The sequence below is a fragment of the Dermacentor albipictus genome, chromosome 6 (assembly GCF_038994185.2).
Source record: "Dermacentor albipictus isolate Rhodes 1998 colony chromosome 6, USDA_Dalb.pri_finalv2, whole genome shotgun sequence".
In the NCBI taxonomy this organism is placed as follows: Eukaryota; Metazoa; Arthropoda; class Arachnida; order Ixodida; family Ixodidae; genus Dermacentor; species Dermacentor albipictus.
Window position 1 is genome coordinate 128,102,626 of NC_091826.1, and position 21,542 is coordinate 128,124,167.

The 21,542-nt window shown below is 46.1% G+C and overlaps 1 protein-coding gene and 1 long non-coding RNA gene across 3 annotated transcripts in view; both read right to left on the reverse strand.

Annotated features, from left to right (window-relative positions):
• The window catches only part of LOC135899445 (uncharacterized), a 359,804-nt gene that overhangs the window by 320,468 nt on the left and 17,794 nt on the right, over positions 1–21,542 (reverse strand). The gene's annotated exons all lie outside the window — the stretch shown is intronic.
• On the reverse strand, positions 15,193–21,401 carry LOC135899444 (uncharacterized). Its single transcript, XR_010563616.2, has 2 exons — positions 21,362–21,401; positions 15,193–15,368 (listed from the first exon to the last, which is right to left on the reverse strand). It is a non-coding gene; the product is annotated as an uncharacterized lncRNA (long non-coding RNA).

Here is a 21,542-nt window from a genome sequence, read left to right on the forward strand (position 1 = left end):
GATCGATTATTTGCGCCGCTACGTCGTCAATTCTCAACTTTGCTGTCTAGCATGAGCCGTGCAAAAGCGTAAAGCGGTAGTGATATTCAGAGCGCCAGCCTTACTGCACACAGCATGGAAAGAGTACAAGTGGAAGGTGCTCCCTTTTCAAGCAAGTTTCGCGCTGCGCTTTTGTGTAATGAGCCGCTGCAAGCTGGCCCACATCTTACGAGCAAGTGTAACTGGTCAGCTAGCGCAATCGGCGAATGTTGGTTCGAAGCCGCGAAGGAAGTTGAGGTTGGAAGGAGGGGAAGAGAATCGCGCGCCGGGGAAAGTATACGAAGCAGCGCGCGGCGATGCAACGCCACCTCGAGGAAAGTCTCGGTGACGTTCTGCTCCGGTGGCTGGTGCGTGTGGCGCTGCCGTGGTAGGCCTGTCTTCAATACGATCTGCGATGGGGACCGTGTGGGTGTCTAGGCGCACCGAGGGTTGATAGCGCCGCGTGCGCTATAGCACTCATGAGCTTGCGTGTCACCCGTGTTCACGAAGTGAAACGTCGCGAAGCTTTTTTCTTTTACTTCTTCCGTACTTAAGCATTAACTACCGAGAGCCATAAGGGTGTACTTGGATTTGCTGATGATTCAGCGGTTTCACTTTAGTTCCCACGAAACTCTAGCCATACAAACCGAGAGCTCAAAAACATTCCCTATTAGATTTTGCGACCACGTGTTCTGCATCCTAGTCCCACAGCTGCATACTCGATAAGTGAAAAACGAAAACGTTTGAAAGCTAAAATTAAGTAATTTCGTGTCTTTCCGCACGCGACCAAAAGCACAGTTGCACCTGTCATTTGCCGTTTGGCTACATCGTTTGGTAACATGATTGGCTACATCGTGGACAGCACATGATGTAGGAGTGCAAATGCCCACAAGGTAAAGAGATTGTGACAATCTGTCACAACTCGGCCATTCGTGCGCAATACCACGCAACGGCTCACAACTGTTTACGTAGAAACGAAATATGGTGCGAGCAGAGAAAACGAAAGAATTACGCAAGAATTGCTGTCATCAGTCTTGTCGTTGTCCTGTTTTCTTGCGCCACATATGCGTTCTAAACATACGCCTACAAGCCCGATGGTCTATTATGTTAAACAAGCACATGGTAAGAAGCAGACTGACCGCTGCTCAGCGAGTACACATCACCTTTATTTTAGCGTCTGCAGGCGGCACAAGATAAAAGCAGAGCAAGGCTAGGCTGGTTGTTCGCAAGCAACATTTCAGCTTCAATGATGCACTGTCGTTAATAAAATCAAACAAAATTGCACTGGCCAGCCTACGAATATTTACGTAATGTGGTAAAAGCTTACTGTATCACTCCCCCCCCCCCCTTTCCTGCGTTTCCCCGCACAGTTTGCTGATTCGACGACGAACAAAAAAACCTGCAAAGCATTGCAGTCAAACTTGCTTCTTTCTGAAGCAAATTCCTGACAATATAAGTAGCGTTAGGCAAGCATGCAGCAATTTAATTTGATTAAGTTTAGTGTAAAAGAACTGCTCGTCAGAGGGAGGGGTGGGAGTGTTCCTTAGCCCTATTAACAATTGCCCCGATGCCCCGATACCCCGATACCCCGATGCCATGGCTTGTTTTAGAAAAGGCCGTTCCTCTATTGACAACGTCAGCGACCTAGTCACGTCTGTAGAACAAGAAAAACACCACAAGCGTATATCGGTTGCACTATTCCTCGACGTGAAAAACGCCTATGATAATGTAACGCATGAAGCCATCCTTGATGCCCTGGAAAATAATGGAATTGGTGGACGCATGTTTCGGTAGATTCGGAGCTATCTATTCAAGAGATCCTTCTTTGTGCACAGTGCAGATGGCCGAACTGCTGATTATTACACTTACCGTGGCGTCCCTCAGGGTGGGGTTAGCCCCACTTTGTTCAACCTTGCAATCCTTGGCCTTGCCGACGTTCTACCACATACAGTAAACCTTTCCTTATATGCTGACGACAAATGCATATGGGCCTCGGCAGTTACACGTCTCCAGGTGCATGCACGGCTCCAAAAAGCAGTGACCCTAACATCATCGTACCTGCGTGCGCAAGGCCTCAGCATTTCCACCGAGAAGTGCGCCTTAGTCGCCTTTACCCACAAGCCCATGACCTGGTACCCCATTTCTATTGACCACCAACCAATTTCCTACGCAAAAACTCACCGATTCCTAGGCGTTATTATAGACAGATACCTTTCATGGAGCCCCCACATCACGTACTTGAAGAAGAGGCTTACTTCTATCTCCCATATACTAAGGTTCCTTGCCGGTAAAACGTGGGGCACATACGTGGCATCTATGCTTCAACTATACAGGATGCTCTTCCTAGGATACTTGCGATACAGCACACCAGTGCTGTCCAATGCTAACAAAACTAACATCCATGTCCTACAGAGCATTCAGGGCCAAGCCCTTCGAACATGTCTGGGGCTACCTCGAAATGCTTCAACCGTGGCAACAATTGCCACCGCGAGAGACCACCCAATAAGGACCTATATAGATATCGACGCACTCCGGGTGCATGTTCGCCATATATCCAGAGTCCCTGACCACCATCTCGCTCGCTAGCCTGAGAAAAGACCCAAGGCAGCGTTCTCCAGATGAATTGCGGCTAACCGGCACTCTTTGTCTTTGAGGCACTCACCCGCAACAAGAACGCCATCCCCTATGTGGTGCTTGAAGAAGCCTCCTGTTACCTTGCTGTTCCAGGAATAGTGAAGAAAGCTAGCCTGACCACCGCGGCTCTCAAGAAGATCACATTGGAACTTCTGCATTGTTCATACGCTAACCAAATTCATGTTTACACGGATGGTTCCGTCTCGGAAAATTCTACGGGCGCCGTTGTTCTACCATCTCAATCGGTCGTCATCAAGTTTAAGACTTCACACGTAACGACATCTAGAGGTTCTGAACTGGCCGCTCTTCGCGCTGCTGTCGAATACATTGAAAAAGAACCGCCCAACAAATGGGCAATATTTTGTGACTCGAAAGCAGCCCTCCAGAGCTTGCGACGTTTACGACGTGGCAATTATGAACTACTGGTGTCACAAATCAACGAAACCTGCCATTACGCATCTGAAAGAGGACATGATATCATATTTCAGTGGCTGCCGGGACATTGTGGCATCGTTGGTAATCACCTCGCCGATGACGCTGCCCGACGTGCCCCAGGCTGGCTCACCAACACTCCTTATACATTTATCCAGAGTCGACGCTGCAAGAGAGCTTTGCAGTCTCGCTCGTACAATCACGTTAGGTTGCTGGCATACACCACAGAACTCTAAGTGTCGTATACACAGCCTCGACCCATCACTGAAACTTACATTACCAGCGAACCTTCCACGACGTGACGCAACACTGCTGTGTCGGCTGTGGGTAGGAGTAGCATTTACCAACCCCTACAGCTATCGTATTGTAATGGCGGATACACCAATGTGCGCTAAGTGCAAGTGTGAAGAGACCATCAGTCACCTTCTGTGCCACTGTTCTCGCTTCGATAATCAACGTGAGACTCTCCAGTGTGCCTTAAATAGACTGGATGACAGGCCATTTACGGAAGCGAAGATCTTGGGAGCCTGGCCTCACAGTTCATTGGCCCAGAAAGCAGTTCGAGCGCTTTTTCGCTACCTGAGGGCAACAGACTTGAGTGCCCGACTATAGACATCCTACACCTAAGTTCTCTCTCTCCCTCTTTCACTCCCCATTCCCCTCCCCACGTGTAGGGTAGCAAACTGGACTCAGTCTGGTTAACCTCCCTGCCTTTCCGTCTTCCCTTCTCTCTCTCTCTTGGTGCACAATTGCTGAGAAAATGAGCTTCGCGAACGCCCACTCACACGATCGGCCAACATTCAAACTGTTAGAAAGGAACTGTAAAACAGGGGACCGCTTCATGAATATTAAAGGATTGTGGTAATAGGGCTATTTTGTTTGATAAATCCAAGACACCCCTAACAACTAAAGGAAGTTGCAGTTTCACCCGAAATGTCAAGAATCAATTGCGATAGCAAATTAGTAAAATGTTATACGAAGTAACGATAGTAGTTGTCGGCCGCGTAAACTTGTAAATATTCGCTTGCTAACACCATAAAAAAGCATGGTGTCACGCGCGCCCAAAGAAACATGCATACATACCACTCGATGGCTGCGGAAACTCGCTGTCAAAACTTTGGAATAAAGAAGCACAGCAGCAGCAGCGAGCGCATTCACCTTCGTGTACCTCTCGCTTCAGCGCGAACTGAGCAGTGAAAACACAGCGCACGCGAAGCTATCAGCACTTTATCCCCATCGCAGATCGCTCTCAACGCCGCAACCGCCCTCCTCTTCCCCCGGTGCTTTCCTCTCCGCTTTCTTCCCTTGCGAGCGCGAGATTCAACCGTCATCGTGGGCTCACTCAGCACGCTTTCACTCGTACATACAGCTTTCAAGCGTGCGGCGACGATGTTATTGCCCTCGGAACTTATACGGAACACAACGGCGACGGCAGAAATGTGCCTCGAGTGTCGATACAATTTCTATTGCAATAAAGCAGTGAAAACATAGGAAAATTCATCCCAATCTTACGCTGTAATATATAACTGCCTGCACTACTGATTCCTTTACGGAAGTTATATCACTCACACGCATGCGCTTTGTCAGGCTCGATTAAATGGAGACCAGTTTCTTCAGCTTTCGCCTAGCGCGGCGCTCGCCGTACCTGTCGAGACCACTGAAACTTAGTAACAGTCGTTCTTGCATACATGTAAAACCACAATTGATCTCGATTAAGTGCTTTCTGGGCAGCACTGTGGCTTTCCATATTCATCAGTCAGTACGAGGGCCAAACGGCAGCAACCATCACTGAATGTTGCAAATGTGACGCGAGTATTGCACAACGTCTGCAGGACATTTCTTCTTAAACCGGTTTCCGGACACAGCCACCGGAGCCGGTTTTCAGTCGCTGTTTACACGCTTTCAGTAGATAAAGTTTCAAAGATCCAAGGAACATCCGTAGTTTTAAATTGTTTCATCGCGCACAAGAAATCGGAGCTCGCTTTCGCTTCCTACACGGGTGCCCCGCGTCGGTGCGAGCGTCGACCACAGGTCAGAACATACGAGATCTCTCGTGGCAACGTGCATGGCAAGCGGCGCGTTACCCATAACCGCGCTGCGCTCTCTTTTCCGCATTGCCTTCGCGGCGGATGGGCGGTCGCCGCCGAAAAGCGAAAGTGGGCGCTCGCGTCGTCACGAGCGGCCGGGGCGTCCCGAATAAACCGCTCTGCCAAGAACAATGGTGCCGCGGCCCGATTCGCCGCGGCGTCGACCCTTTTCTTCGCCTGAGCAGCCGCCCCCTGCAGCGCCACAGACCTAACAGGCCTGTCCGGTCCGACCTGGCGGTGTAATTACTCTCTTCACCTTCCCACTGACTTGCCGGTAGACGGCAACGGTGCTTTGTTTGCTGCGGATGTGCGCGCTCACGCAGTGACCGGCTCCGCTACAATAGCGCTATGCCGACCCCCTTATGCGCGTTTCCGAAGCGCGCACTGCGATGTACAGTAGGAAACGCCCAATTAGCATTTCGCCATCGACTGCAGCTGAGATAGGACAGGAGGACCACCAAGCTATATATTTATATACGTGGACGTCTGCATAAAGTATCCCATCAGCCATGTCTTCCCCGCTAAAGTTGAAGAAATGTCGAAAATTTGGTGACTCTATTACCACCTAAATTACCCCTTATAATGCAACGTTAGATCAGGTTCCTCGTACCGTACGTTATTCTTGTACACGCTGGCTTCGAGTTTTGTCAGAACTCCTGCGGGTAGTCGCTGCGCAGAACTGCATGTGATGTGCGATGTGCGATACTAATTGACGAGCCGCAGGCCTCTCATCGTCGCCGTCCACTCTAGACTTGCCCAGAGAGGTATTGAATCTTGATAGACTCGCGTGTATCGGCGCTGTACTTGAAAGAAACGGCTGGGTAAAGAAACAGTCGCCTCTACGCGTCCACGAGGGCGTTTTCCGAGATTTGTTATGGGACTGGATGATATCACCAAAACGAGAAGCGAGGAAAGATATTTTCCGCGGACGCAGAAAACACCAGTACATGCGATAGCCAACAGACACTGTCCTGTCTTCACCGTGTTCCTTCGGTGCTTCCTGCTGAATGTCCACTGATGTCGTCATGGTACAGTGCACACTTCTCTTTAATTGTAAGTGGAAGCACAAAAAATACGACGGTTACTAAAATGCGTTCATAACAGTATTTTCGAACTGCTGTGACCGGCGCGCACTGTTATGGCTTCCTTATAAGCATCAAAACAGCCTCACACACACGTCCGTTGGCGTCACAAAATGAGAAACTAATTAAGTAACCCAGAAACAACGCGAAAAGCTCACAGAAATATGCTTGAGTAGCACTTGTCGTAAGTCCAGTTGCTACGGATTGATTGTAGAAGAAATGACACAAAAGGGGACCACGCATAAGACGTCAGGACAGGCGCCAATAACAGTTTTATTGTGTTCTTGAGCTCACGAGCAGATGGATACTTGAAGTAATTTACAGCGGGCGAACGACGGAAGCCCCTAGTTGGAGCCAATCTTTCGACAAGAGTACTTGTATTTACGTTGGCAAAGGGTAGTTGCCCTGATGAGGGCGACTGCCTTGTTTAAATGTTGGCCCAAGGCTTCCCTTTTCCGAACACTTTTGATTCCTCAAAGTAAGCAGCGTTACTTGTGCCATGTAAGCCGGCGATAGAGAGTGGATTTCTTAAGCATGAAACGCTTTTATCTCCCGTTGACGGCGACTTTCAAGTGACCTTGGACCAAAAGCCAGAGCGGTTATCGGGGCACTCAAACGAGAACATCCGGGTAAGTTGACAAGGAAATTTATTCACCCGTAGGCACGCTTACAACTGTGGTAAAAACGAAAAGTACAATATGAGGTACATCGCATGTAATACATCATACTTGATGTAAACAAAACAGATTAACAAATGAAATAATAAATGGTGTCTGCTTGACACTGGCTTTGCCACACACAACAACAACAACAAAACTCATTACCGCATCCACGCAAAAGCATTATTGTCGGCCTCAAATTTATGAACGGTACTCGGGGCACATACAGACACAATCTGAACTCGGGCAACCGAATTGAGCATTATTCGGGCTGTAGAAAGACTTTGCCTCGGGAGACAGTTATGCACCGCGTAGACCAGCGGCGCGAGCGCAAAACGAGATCATCCGTGCCACTAGTCATAACTTCAAAAAATGCGGTCTCTGACCCCCAACTCTTAGTACGCGGCCGCATTACATACTCTAGTTACTGCCCAAACAAGTTACAAAAAATATGGCTTCCGAGCGCTTCCTAATGTTTGTTCACAATATCACTGAAGCTGTAACTTCTAGTACGCTGAAGTTTTATTTGTCATTTCCAATAACTAAGTTCAATAGATACAGGGCACCATACATATCACTGTCATCTTTTGGCACTGAGACAGGGTTGCTTGTGCTCTTTTGAACGCCAGTGGTCCATTAGTTCCGCGGAGCGGGTTTTCCGTCGCCTCTAGAGATGGTGCCGCACTGCGTGCCGTCTCCTTCAGGCGATTTTCTTGTTCTAGCTGGACAGTGCACTCTGTCTGCCTGGCGTTTTTCGCTGTGAGCCGTACTGAAGTGAGCCTTACAATCCCAGGACTTCAGGAAAAGTCGGACTTGCCAGCATCAGCACTCAAGCAACTTACTTTACTCCTCTTGTATGAGAAATGCAGGGACTGCACGCACGTCTATACTGATGGCTCAACTACATCAACCAGTTCCGGTGGTGTTGTAGTTATGCTAACAATGGGAATAAGCCAACGGTTCGAGACTTCCCATATCACTACGTCTACAGCTGCAGAGCTCGCAGGTCTCCGCGACGCGCTTCATGTGATAAATACTGAAAATAATAGAAAATAGGCAGTGTTCTGCGATTCAAGGTCGGCCTTGCAATGTTTGCAGCCGTTTCTCCGACATGGAACTCACGATCATCTCAAGTGCGAAATCGTGGAAGTTGTGCACCCCTTGAGAGAAAAAGTCCGTGATATCTTATGATATCACGGACTCATGATATCTTATGATATCTTTTGATATCTTATGATATCTTATGATATCTTGTGATATCTTATGATATCTTATTATCAATCGATACCAGGCCATTGCGGTACCATTGGAAATGATGACGCAGATAAGGCAGCTCAGACGTCAAACAAAGAAGACCGCTGCATCCCCGTTCCTCTCTCAAGGACTGACGCTGCGAGACAACTTCGCATGCTAGCACACACGCTTTCCTTAGCAGAGTGGGATACCGCACATGCAAGGCGCACCAGACTGCACAAACTAAACCCTTCACTGCAACTCGGACCTCCGGCCGTACTGCACCGATGCGAAGCGTCTCTTCTGTGTCGGTTGTGGCTGGGAGTTGCCTTCCCGAAAGCTTCCTCAGCACTAATTGGAATGGCTGATATTCTGGCATGTGATGTTTGAAGGTGCAAGGAGAACATTGACCACTTATTGTGCCACTGTCCTCAATTTCAAGCACACATAGACAATTTTTGTCCAACACATTGAGGAAAATATATGATCGTCCTCTGAGTGAAAAGACAGTACCAGAGCATCTCCCCACCGATCATCGGCTAAGAAAGTAGTGAAGGCATTTTCTGCTTTCTGAGAACGTCTGGTTTGCACGAGCGGCTTTGACTCAATGTATGTCTGTGCACGTCTCTATACCCTCTCTCTTCCCCTTGTCCCTTCCCCAAGAGCAGGACAGCCAACCAGACTCTTGACTGGTTAACAAACCTGCCTTCCTTATTTCCCTTTCTCTCTCTCTCTATCTCTTTGTCGTGCCGCCTTCAGCCCTTTTACTTCTTCAAGCTGGGCAGCGTCCATATGGACCAGTGCACCGTATGGCGTGGTTCGGTGTGATGTGGTGTGGTGTAATGGGGTGTGCCGTTGCGAACATGCACTACATCCAGTTTTAGATTGTGGCTAGTATTATCGCCAATAAATTTGCTTTGTCGGTTTCTATTTCATGCTTACATCTTGTAAGCATGAAGCAAGAGCTTGTGCTAATGCACCTCATCTTGGTGTTCTATGAAGTAAGCTTAGGCAGCCTTTATGTTTTTTACAGTTGTAAAGAAATTTCGAACAAATTACAATTGTAGTAATTTGAAGATATACGTCCCCAAAGTTTGCGATGAAATACGTTGGTGTTCCTCTAATTTTTAAGCTTCAATGCAAAATAAAGCATTTGGCAAACAGGCAAGTGGAACAGAGTTCAATGCCGTAATAGTCGTTTTTATACATGTGCATGAAATACTAAGATGGATTTATCCAGTGACTTACCTTCGTTTTTAAGTTTCGTTTGCTTTTTAATTTAACTCTTCTATGTGGACATGGGTGTCTGTGCGCCCTAAAGTGTTCTTTTTTATTATAGTCAATATTACTTTTATTTTAATTTTAAACAAAAGTTACTATTGATCATTTTTTATGTAAGTGAAGCGGAGTAGCTGGAGGCGTACTGGTTCCAACCTTTGTACACAAACCCCATTTAATTCTAGCTGCCTAAGTGGAACGTTTGTGCATTTTTATCGCAACGTTGACTGAAGAATTAGCTAAAAAATTTAAAATGGTATATATTGTTTATTTGTTAGTATAAATATTGATTTAGAGTGTAAATAATCTTCAACTTTTCGAGTCATCCTGTTCAATGAGTGGGTTTGTGTTATATGCCACAAGATATATGTTTGGTTATGTTATCGTTAAAAGAAACACCCGTTATATAGGTGGTGTTCAAATCCACGCAACCCCCCCCCCCCCCTCAGAGAAGGCGCTCTTTTTCTACCAGGAGCTGATCTCGAAGGCTTACTTCACGCACCGGAAGCGATTGCAGAGCCAAAAGCACGTCATAGACGCCTTGTTTTCGACACCGTCGTTCCTTTCTCTTTAGTTTTCCCTTAGAAAGGCAGCCGCGTACAACGTATATCTGACGCACAGTGGTGTCGGCTCGTCCATTTGGCGCTGCGCGGACTAAATGCGTGACGTAGAGCTATTCCATGCCACTCTATCGCCGTAATCTTTAAAAAGCGTTCCATGTCCTACTATAAGGGGACTTATTTTCACCTTGGAAAACGTCCGGTTTATTAAAATTAATACTTAAGCTCTGGGTTTGATGAGGTGCTGATCTACGCCAGTTGTTGAAGGCGCTGATGAGACAATTTAGTCTAGCATGTCATGAGGTATATGTTTGACTAAGTTTACATTCTAAGAGAAAGGATCATTGAATCAATTTTGAAATTTTACGCGCCACAACCACGATCTGATTACGAGGCACGCCGTAGTGGGAGACTACTGTTTAATTTTGACCATCTTGGTTTCTATAACGGGCACCTAAATCTGAATACCGCGAATGGTTTTGCGTTTCACTGCCTTCAAAATGCAACCACCGAGGCTGGGAGTCGCACCCGTGACCTCGAGCCCAGTAGCGCCCGGCCATAGGCGTACGATACCGCTGCCGGGTGCAGTCCACGTGTATGTGGTGTAGGGGTTGAGGGACGGACTCCGGGATGAAAAACCACACTTGGGAGGGATTTATTCTACATTATTTACAAGGAGGTGAGCGTCAAGTATCAGTTGTACAGACATTACGGGCCGGCAGCAACTCGGACGCTGCGGCCCGCGGCAAGAAGTTCGAGAGAGGGGAAACAGGGAATCAGGGTCTCTCCCAGAATGCTCAGGTCTCTCTGGAAGGCTTCTTACAAACCCTTCGAGCACTGTAAGTCACGTCATGTTTGACCAATGGGAGAGTCCGCTCCGATGACGCCACTTTCAGCCAATGGTAGGCGCCCGTGTCGCGGTGTCACACCTGGCGGCTCTCTGCGCTCTTGCCTCGCAGACTGGCAATGCACTTCTAACGAGGAGAAGGGGAGGGCTGCTCATGCTCCATTGTCCGAGGCCCACCTGCTAATCCCGGCGGCGCACGAACTTGTTGGCACGTGAACTTGTTGCCTTAAACTTGTTTGCTCGGCCGCTCCTCTGGAATGTGCTTTCCTGCTTCGGCATTCCTCAATTAGCTGTGCTGCGACTCGAAGTGGTTTGGGGAACTCGAAGTAATCGCAGGAGACAGCTCCATATCTAACAGCTCGTCCTCGCCCCGGTTGTTCTGAATGGCCGGTGAACTCAATTCGCTGGCCATGAGGAACGCTGAAAGAAGCTGCAGGGGTCGAGCCTCGTTTGACAACCCTCGGGATCCTGGGCCCTGGAGAACATACACACTAAACAAAAATAACGCGAAACGGGAGTAAACCGCTCGTCCTGTATCGCATTCCCGTTTCTGGGTTTTTTTAACTACGTACCAGTCGAGGTAAAAATTTACTACCATGCTGACCAAGGTTTTTGTATGTAGAAACGAGAGTAATTTTTTAATCTGTGGGAAGGTTTTTAGGGACGATAGTGGGACTATATTTTTACTGCCATCACGAAGTTCTAGAGGCTATTCCCGAGAGTTATTTTTCAAGCCCATTCGCGAGTTTCTTGGTTCTGATGTGGGAGTAATTTTTTACCTCATTCATCCAGTTTTCTAGGCTATTCCTGGGAGTTATTTTTAGGCCTATTCTCGAGTTTGTTGGTACTGATGTCGGGGTATTTTCTTACCTCGTTATCAAGGTTTCGTAGCTCTACCTGAGAGTAATTTTTCAAGCCCATTGTGTGGTTGGAGCTGATCTCGGAGTATTTTTTTACCTCGTTCATCAGGTTTTCTCGGTTCTTTCCGAGAGTAATTTTTCAAGCCCGTTCTGGAGTTTCTTGGGCCTGATGTGGAAATATTTCGAAGACAATTGAAAGATTACAAAGACGATTTCATGGATCCCAAGCATGAGGGATTGTTTATTAGTTCTGACATGTTTCTCATAAAAAAGTCAGGCATGAGTTAATCATCACAAAACTATAGCCTTATAAGATACTGTGATAAGCATAATAAATATTTGTACTAACACACAGACTGGGGGCTGGTAACTGCCCATTAGATCTCTCATAGCAAAATAAAATACATCACAACACATTCAATGTGCAATCCCACTAAAGTACAGTGAAAACAAGCAACATACAATATAAAATCCAACTGATAAATATACAGTCAGTACTAGAAACGTTCACATAAAACTCACTGAATATGCAGGTCATTCCTTCAAACAGGCAGTTGTCAAGAACATGGGTGTGCAGTGCATTCAATGGATTAGTATGAACATAACTATGCAACATAAAAATATTGCACTTAAGGCCAAATGGCATCTGCTGCTAATGGCCATTACTGCGCCAGACAAAATGAAACAACCATGTGGTAAATACAGCAAGCATTCGTACTATCACATTAGTGCCGGCAACTGCCCACCACATCTGTCACGGCAAAATAAAAACTATCACAACACATTCAAGATGTAGTGAAGCTAAGTCAGTAGTAGAGATGTTCACATTAGACCCACTGAATATGCAGACAATTTCTTCAAACAGGCAGTTGTCCACAACATGCGCGCGCAGTGCATTCAATGGATCATGAACAATACTATGCAACATAAAAACATTGCACTTAAGGGCAGCTAGCATCTGCTGCTAATGACCATTAGTGCCCCAGCGAAATGAAACAATTGTGATAAATACAGCAAGCATTCATACTATCACATTAGTGTTGGCAACTGTCCACCATATCTTTCATTGCAAAAGAAAAACTATCACAACACATTCAAGATGTAGTGAAACTAAAGTACAGTGAAAATAAACAAGTGACACAATATACAAAACTCTTCAGTATTGCAACAAGCAAATGAGAGGGCACTAGAGATTACCATTAGACCCATCGATAGCATACTGACCTTCAAACAGCTAGTTGCCCAAGACATGGGTGCACAGTGCAATGAATGGATAGTTAGGAAGAAAACTGCAACAACCATGAGCAACATGTTCTATAAACTTTCAAACTTTCTAAAAAATGACCTCACTCAGATAAGGAAAATGGTGATTGCTAATACACACGACAAAACATATATGTGAAAACAGCCATTAACTGATACTAAAGCCTCTCCATACACGTTTCCGCTGACCAGGTTAAGTACCGCCAACCTACCCTCTTCCTCCACGCTCCTCTGCCACTCACCCCCTTAGCTTCCGGTGTCAAGCGGAATTTCCGTAGCTGCAGCTTCCTGTTCCGAGTGGAAGTAACGCTATGTTTTTCTTAACGTTGTTTACTTTCGCGTCGATGGAGAGGCTTTAATTGCACCAGCTGCGGTTTAAACTGTGAATGCGATTCCATCCAAGTACCACCGCCTATTGCAATCAGCGATCTGATCGTGTTCGCTGTTTCGCGTCAACCTGCGACGGGTTGTGCCACGAGAGACAACGAACAGTGGAATGTAGTGCCTGGGCGCTTGGAGACCACTGCCGTTTTTCGTGCATTTAGAAAACAGCGACCACGAATTACTACTTCAGCGGAATACAACAGCTTGTCGCCTTTGCATTCTTCTCATGGTGACTCCCACAGCTCTGCTAAGCACGCGTGGGCGTCTCACCATCGGCAGTCAAAGCGGAAATTCCCGCAGCACAACTTCAGGAAGCGGTAACGCCGGAACCGGAAACTTTTAAACTGGAAATGCTGGAACCGGATTTGGTGTGAGGGGAAAAGGCGGCGCACAACAAAGGTTGTCGCTACTTAAGAAAGCGGCAGTGGCACGTGGATGGAGGGGCTCTAACTGATACCACTCCCCCTTGTGCTCAAAGAAAACATATGCAGCCCGTTTTCCACACAAGAGGAACACGTTGCACAACTGTATTGCAGTACTTATGGGTACAAGCCAGATTTCAATTTCGTTGCCTAAAAATTGTAGTGCTTCTTAGATAGACTAAAAGGGAATTGAGCGTGTTGCCCTTGTCCGTTTCTAGGCATGCAGTTGTGATGGATGCCATATGCTTGTGTGACAAATTGAACATGGTGCTATAGGTACGACTACAAGGATGTATATTTGTAGCTGCCCTCAAACCCCTTCATGTTGCCAGTCAGCATCTATGGTGTATCTTTGTATTGCTCATCTAATACTGTTTACACACAGAAGGCATGTCTGAATACCAAACCACCTTATTCTCCAGTTACTTTAAAGTGAATGCGTTGTGACAAAGTGTAATGTGAGAAGTCCATGATAAAGAAAAAAAAATTGCTAATTCAACTCCCTCCTGAATTACCAATTTCTGGGCCATTAAGTTTTGCATAATACACTTGTGATTAACACAGAGCCACATTGGCCTAACCCTAGTGGCACAGGACATCCTTCAAGTTATCAGTTGGTACAGAATCATTGAGCATGCTGCTGGTGCTTTTGCCCCCGCTGTGAATACCTGTGGAATACTAACACACATTTTGTTGCTGAAGGTCCATTACAGAAATACTAAAGCGAAACAGTAAATCATTTTATACTGATAAAACAATCTTTCAGAACTGTATTCATGAACATTGTGGCAATAAGAGGATTATTAGAAGAGAAAATGAAGATTTAACTTTCATTTTTCAAGTTTTATGCAGTGCCCGCACATCAGTGTGGAGTCATACTTCAACTAAGTATATTCTTTGACACCTTTACAACAGAATTCATCAATATTGGCCAGTAGAACATTAGCTAGACCCGAACAGACACCGTCAAATTCCATATCACAGCGAGCTGGTGCAGGAACTATAAGGTGGTGGTGGCGACACCAGTTTTCGTTTTTGCAAGTTATCTGGCTTATCAAGCCAATTCTCATGGTGGGAGTTGTTTTTTCGGTGTTGTAGAAGAATGATTTAATAAAGCTCAAATAAATTTTCTTTTTCGTGTCCCTTTAAAGCAAGCACTGTGCTACATGGCTTGGGCAACCTGTCAGCCACAGAACCCACGAGTGCTTTTGTTAGGCAAAATAATTTTGACAGAAACTTTCTTGATGATATGCATCTGAAAATTTTTTTGCCTAGCAATAGTTCTTGTAAAAATTGACTAAATCCAATGCTTTCACCTGCGGCTTTGTGTAGCAAAAATCCAGAAAGCAGTGCTCAATAAATGTCAAAATCCTGTGGGCCTTTTTCGAGTAGATAACGTGGAAAACCCAGAACAAAGCGAAAAGGCAGGCCAGTGACGCTGTCACAAACAATCGCTGCGCATCCATGTGTAGCGCCTCCCTTCAACCTCTTCTTTTGTAAAAGGAGCCTTAAGGAGGCCCCCCGCAAACTGAAAGCCCGAGTTGTTAGCATCCAGGCGCAGCCTCTTCAGCAGGCCCTTTTCACCATATACACCGTCGCCGATGTCTACCTGTGAAACAACAGAACAAGCACAGATTAATTTTCTACACTTTTGATCAAGGAAAGGTTAGGAAATAAGGTAAGGTTTGCAAAAACGGAAGTAGCTGCTTCTTGTTGATACGGTTTAAAGAACAAAGTACCCTTACGTATACCATACATGCGTTGTGCTGAGCTGTGTACTTTCACCTAAGACTAGAAAGTATTGGGAACTTCAATGCAAAAGAAAGACATTCATCTGCCTAGCTCTAAGCAAATGCGTTCCACCCCTTGGCACAGAATGAAATCTGGTGCTGTTCTAGCGATTAGCACACACTGAAAGCTTCAAGCCCGATTTAGTATTAGGCCAAGGGTCAAGATGTGCTCGATTATAGTCGATACAACTTTAGAAAAACAGGGGCGTTTACTCCTCCGAGGCAGATGCACACGAGCATCCACTAATGGGTGCGCACTCTGGACTGACGTCATGCGCCGGACGGCCGGTGGCCCGCCGTCGAAGATGGCCGCCCGGGCTTCGAACTGGGCCAAGTCGCGTCAGCTGTGCGTGTCAATGCCTCGTCACAGTGAATTCCCAAACTGTTTGTCATTGTCTATCATGCCGGAAATATTACTGCGAGCTTACAATGCGGCATCTGTGCCGCGTGCGTTTATTCTAAGCCGTGATCCGGCGAAGAAACATTGCAGCGAGCATCGCTGATGCTGCGCTACGCTTTGCCTGAAAACAGGATGCCTCGGCGACTGCTGCAAACACACATCCTGCCTGTTTGTTTCATGTATTTCGCTCCTGAGTGAAGTTAGGACAAGAAAAGTTTGCCAAAGTCTGGTGCCTGCTGTCAGCGGCGGGTGAGTTCGTGTACCGTGTCGCTGCATTTTTCGTCGGACGGGGTAAAGTGATGGAGCAAAACCATTCTGAGGAGAAATTACAAAAGCGTGCGCGCATGAAACAAACCTACGAGCGTCTCAACAGAAAATATTTGACAAAGAAGCCTCCAATGCAAAGATTTGTCGGCGTCAACTTAGCGTGAGTGATCGTTGTCAACAGTGAGATAGCCGAGCGTCTAACGGCGGTGTTCGAGCGTTGTGTATAGCACCGTCGATTGATTTCTTTCCACCAGTGCTCACCGCGCACGCAAGCTGTAGAATGCGTGCTGTGGCACAGTCACGCATAAGTTGTGTTGTCAGCGTTCCTGCTTCCATGCGTGTTTGCACTTACTCATATTTGTCCTTTCATTTTATATTAGCATTTGTTTTTGATAGTTTTCTTTCAGCAAAGTCCTTACACATTTTCATTAGCCAATCTCATTCAAAGCACTAACTCCTGTACACTGCAGGACTGGCCTCTTCCATCTCATTAAAACCTTTCTCACTGGTCTACCTCGTCTTCTCAATCTGCCTACTCGCTGCGTTTTCTGTCCTTGTTTCTTGTGTTGTTGCTGCAATGTGATTAACCAACTTGCTCAAAACAAATTTTGATCGCCTATCAAAACAGAAAGGTTTAGAGATACATTTTTTTAAAAGCGTCATGTGGGTTGCACAGTAACTTTGCCTCTTACCTCTGTTCATGTTTATGCGTCAGTGCATGTGGCAGCTAGCCAGAAGTGCACATGAAAGGCTGCATATTGTGAAACACCTTGCTATGCTGTTGCATTTTTCATGCATTCAGTCTTAGTAAACAAACGGTTTTGCTGCCTATCACATATGATGGCGAAAATTTTCAGCACGAATAACAATGTGCAGTGGGGTGTGATTTCTGTCTGACGCTTTCGCCGTTGCAAAGACATTTTTCAATGAATGGAGCCCAGCGAAGTAGTGCACTGAGAGCTTTTGCAACTTTCACCATTTAATTACTTCACAAATGACATTGTCTGAACCTGGCCGTTGATCGACATGCCGATGGCTTGTAAATTAAATAATTGCCTCAATAAAACACATTCAACTTCACTCAGCAATTTTTAGCACAATGCTAGCAGAGCTATTCAGGGTGAATAATTGTGCTTACATTGGCTTACATGTGCTTAGATTACTTGCCCGGTCAGATAAACAAATACAACAATGGCTGCGGTATGACTGTGATTTGACGTGCAGACTGCTAATGGTGCCTTTCAAGCGTGCCCTTGACTGCTGCTATTAATAGCTACCCGCCTGGGTATATTGGGCCTAACTAAGCTAATGATGTTTGATAATAGTTCTCTTATTCGCATTGCTTGCCTGGGCCAGGTAACCAAAATAAACAATGCCACCACATGAATGTGTGTTCGCATGCAAGCTGCCAACAGTGGCTGTAATTCTCACATTGATTGCTGCCATTTCACCAACAGTGGCGACGGCTTGACTGCGCTTTGATGTGCCGACTGCTAATGGTGCCTTTCAAGCGTGCCCTCGACTACTGCTATTAATAGCTACCCGACTGAGTATATTGGGCCTAACTAAGCTAATGATGCTTGATAATTGTTCTCTTATTCGCATTACTTGCCTAGGCCAGGTAACCAAAATAAACAATGCCACCACATGAATGTGTGTTTGCATGCAAGCTGCCAACAGTGGCTGTCATTCTCGCATTGATTGCTGCCGTTTCACCAACAGTGGTGACGGCTTGACTGGGCTTTGACGTGCAGACTGCTAAAGGTGCCTTTGAAGCGTGCCCTGATGACTGTTATTTCATCACAGGGCCCGTCATGCTCATAAGTGGCTGCCCAATAGAGTATTTTGGGCCTTCTGACATTGGCATTATTCATCTCAACGGGCTGGAAAAAACAGTAGGGGCAGCACAACTGCACACAAAGCACAATGTGCTTTGGCGTGCAGGCTGCTAAGAGTGGCTGTCAATTTCATTCACGTTGACTACTGCTTTTTCGTGTGAAGCTGGACAGTGGCTGCCCGAATGAGCATTTCGGGCCCCACATAGTTATTCAGAGTTAATAACTGCATTTGCATTCAGATTTTCCGGCATTTCGGCACGTTTCCATGCCAACGCTTATATTGAGCATGATCTGTGCAGGACGTTGCTTTTTCAGAATTGGGCTTCCATTAGAAGGAATATGTCATCAAATGAACCGCTTATTTATTTGAGAGGTCACGGGAGAATGCTTGGCTGCTGTGCTTGACACACAGTACACCGCTTCAGTGATGGGAGATCCATTGTTGCGCTTGCCGAGGTATGTGTGGCTGGCAGGAGATCTGGACCTCGCTTCACGCAGAGTCAGAGACGAGGGGAGTTTTCTCTGCGAATAATTCTTTATACAATGTTTACATGTTGTCGTCGTTATCAGGACAGAGACCAACAGAGCAGCTGCAAGCTGCTTAAATAACACCCCTCCGTCCAAAGATCCCCCAGACAGTCCCCAAGGACGAAACAAGGTCGTGAGAGAAAGGGTCCGGGCAGCCTCCAGGGTCCTAACGCCGCTCTCAGTGGCCGGCGCTTCCTTGAACCACGCTGCGGCGTCAGGACGATTTGGCGGTCGGTCAGAATGGTGCGCCGGGCAAGTTTTATGGCCCGCATAGGACAAAGGGAACCAACTGCAAGGCACCGGGTCGAAACAAAGCCCTCCTTTGGAAACTGTCCCAAACACAGCGGGAGTCGTTTGTGGTGTGGGCGCCGCCGGACAAGGGGGGGGGGGGGGGTTGCATTGCTGCCGGGACGGGGAGGGGCCGAATAGCAGTCCGTGATCCGGTGGCTGCTTCCGTCGTGGACGCCGTGCACGTAGTCGTGTCCGAAGCAGGCAGGCACCATGCGGGGATGAATGCTGCCTCCACAGTCGACAAACCATAGCACTGGCCTTCCGTCAGGCAAATCCCAGGGCACAAACATAACACAATATACGCTTCGAGAACTCGTTAGTGAGATCTCGATCGTCGGTATCTCGTTGTGGTGAAAGAAATCGTGCACACGACCTCAGCGCACATGTGTCCTTCTTCGTGCTGCTTCTTCTTTTCTCCACATTTTGTGGGCGTTTTCGCGAGGGCGTCGATAGTTTGCCACCTGAAATATGCGAAGCTGTGACCTCCCTCCTCACCTTTAACATGGTGCTTTCGCTGACACTGAGCATCTTGGGTTTGTAATGGTTGCGATAAATGCATTGTTTTATATAAGTACTGGTTCAGTAGCAACTGATTCATTTGAAGCTCGGAACAGGAGTAGTAAATGGTCCGTGTACATGTAAACAAGCACAAATGCCATGCAGAGTTGCTCTTTCTACTTTTGCCACTTGCAATGAAGCTAAAGAGCAGACGACGGGCAGTGTTGTGGAAGGCATGGGGTTATTTTTCTGTCGCGATCTGGCATGTGCTGTAGCACATGAGAGCTCTACTAAACCAGTCATCAAAGTCTTTATTTATACTGAGAATTGCGCGTTTCCTAAGCACGATTTTTTGAGCGGGATTATTTTAGTCGCGGAGGCAATCGGACGTCGCGCTTCATTAATCTGGGCGGGGCCTCCCCTGTTTTCTAAATTTGTATCCGACTATAGTGACGCACAAGTGCTCGAGAACTATTGAACAAGACGCACTTGTTTTCGATTTACTGACTGCACTTGGGTGTAAAGCTTTTGTCTGAGAAATGAATAAACCACATACACAAGCAGCATTTTCTTAGCACAGTTTTTAATAGGTACTGATACCTTCAATTTAGAAAGCCCTGTATATTGGGCCTCATCAAACTAATTTCATAAAAGGTTTGGCAAGGTAGAAGCATAGAATTTTAGAGTCATAAGAAGACAGGTGAAATGAGTTATTTATTGCAATTATTACTCAAATTTAAAATTTAGGTCCCTCATCCCAATGAGAAATTGATGCAAGCAGTTTGTACATGCCACATAAGCATTTAGATATCAAAAATACGGATTAAAGAAAACCGTTTCTTGAAGGTTCATTATTGCAAGCAGTCATGGCCTCGAGGAGAAATAACTTCTTTTCCTGTCGGCAGAAATGAGGCTCGAGTATTTTATTGACACATATATATGCCCATGCATATATGTTATCTCTGCTGTAAAGCTTTTTTTCATGTGTATGCAAGGCGTGTGTGTAACATCTCATTGTGCACAAAATCAAATCCATAAGAACCCGACAAGAAGCTAAACAAACAAGAGAGCAATCCCAGTGACAAGCCATGTTAAACCAACGAGGTAGCCATCCCAGTAACAAACCGTATCAAAAATTTTACTGACATGAATTCTGACCTTTGAAACATAACATGTGTATATGAATACTATCTACATTAGAGCAATGGGCAACTTTAAGCAATGGCTACGCCAACATCAGAACGATGTGGATGAGAAAAGAGTGGCATCAAATGCTTGGAGTGGAGCATGCAGCAATGACTAAACACAATAGTGACTGGATAGTGTCTAGCATAATCGGCCAGGAAAGAAATTGGAAGCCATGCCTGTACCCGGATTCCCTGGAGATGCAATCAACAGGACACACGTTTATCTGAAACCAAGGAACCCATGCCCATCTTATGCTAAAACTTACATAATTAAATATGCACTTCCACTTTTTTTAGTCTTATTGTGAACAAGGCTTCCATATGGAAGCCAAAATGTATTGCTTTTATTGTTGCATTTGGTTGGTCTATGTCTGTCTTTGTCATGCTTCATACCGACCACACAGACTTCTCTGAAACTCTTGATGATACAACTTTTGTGCGAAAGCATTGCTTAAGGCACTTTTGCGTAAACCATGTCTTTAGGTGGTACAACGCATTTTTCTAGACACTCTAGAGCACCTTATTCAAGGCACGAAATCTGAATTCATGGTTCTTAAAAAGGCATTTTGGCTAGATTAATATAGTCTATATGGAGTATATAAGGCTTAATTACTCAAGCGCCCAATTATATTTAACTCAGAGGAGGCTACTTTAGGTAAATTCATTAAACTGAGGGCACTCCACCAAAACATAAAATTCGTGATCAGCCACTAGAAATCCTGAAAATGGCAATACAGTAAAATGATTGCATATAACACAAATGTATCCTACAACTCGAAAGGCAGCGCCAGTTTTGTACGCACCTTTGAGAAAGCACACAGATCACGTGCTTTATTGTCGTGCTATCCAGCTTCCAGCAGTGCAGCAGGTTCCTGCTCGATGTAGGGATGCCTCCAGAATCCGCATAGCCTTCAAAAGTAAGAAATGTTTAATTTATTGTGCTGTGAACCTGGGAATTTGTGATTTACCAGTGTCATGTGGAAT